This window comes from Piliocolobus tephrosceles, unplaced genomic scaffold, assembly GCF_002776525.5.
Source record: "Piliocolobus tephrosceles isolate RC106 unplaced genomic scaffold, ASM277652v3 unscaffolded_9396, whole genome shotgun sequence".
NCBI lineage: Eukaryota > Metazoa > Chordata > Mammalia > Primates > Cercopithecidae > Piliocolobus > Piliocolobus tephrosceles.
The window spans coordinates 905-1885 of NW_022336936.1; the positions used below are offsets into that span (position 1 = coordinate 905).

Genomic DNA, 981 nt, shown 5'->3' on the forward strand with positions numbered 1-981 from the left:
TTTGTCCAGTATTCTCTCGCCAGTATTCTCATATATAATATAAAATAAATATGAATGATAATCTTGATTCTCCTGGCTCAAAGTATTCTCATTTCTCATGGGCACCATTCACATATTAATGTTTTACATTTTAATCCTTAAAGAACCTGTTAAACCTCTGCTCTTAAGCTCACTTCTTGTGTGTCCATGTCCTTGATTTCCTTGTCATAAGAAAATGAACCGCCCTTTCCCCTGGCTGGCAGCGCGGAGGCCGCACGATGCCTGGAGTTACTGTAAAAGACGTGAACCAGCAGGAGTTCGTCAGAGCTCTGGCAGCCTTCCTCAGATAGTCCGGCAAGCTGAAAGTCCCCGAATGGGTGGACACCGTCAAGCTAGCCAAACACAAAGAGCTTGCTCCCTACGATGAGAACTGGTTCTACACACGAGCTACTTCCACAGCGCGGCACCTGTACCTCCGGGGTGGCACTGGGGTTGGCTCCATGACCAAGATCTATGGGGGACGTCAGAGAAACGGCGTCATGCCCAGCCACTTCAGCCGAGGCTCCAAGAGTGTGGCTCGCCGGGTCCTCCAAGCCCTGGAGGGGCTGAAAATGGTGGAAAAGGACCAAGATGGGGGCCGCAAACTGACACCTCAGGGACAGAGAGATCTGGACAGAATCGCCGGACAGGTGGCAGCTGCCAACAAGAAGCATTAGAACAAACCATGCTGGGTTAATAAATTGCCTCATTCGTAAAAAAAAAAAAAAAAAAAGAAAATGAACCTCGGATATCATCCCAGACAGCAAGGCTGCTTCAGAAGGAATCCAGTTTCAACTTCTGCATATGACTAACCAGTAATCCCTGCACCATTTATTGATTAGGGAGTTATTTCCCTATTGCTTTATTTGTCAACTTTGTCAAAGGACAGATAGTTGTAGGTGTATGACTTTATTTCTGGGTTCTCTAAACTGTTCTGTTAATCTGTGTGTCTACGTGTGTACC

At 46.6% G+C, this 981-nt stretch overlaps 1 pseudogene across 1 annotated transcript; it reads left to right on the forward strand.

Moving 5' to 3' along the window:
- Positions 1-226: 226 nt before the first annotated feature.
- LOC113220675 lies at positions 227-756 on the forward strand (annotated as a pseudogene). Its single transcript, XR_003307459.1, has one exon. The product of XR_003307459.1 is annotated as a 40S ribosomal protein S19 pseudogene (transcript).
- Positions 757-981: the final 225 nt, after the last annotated feature.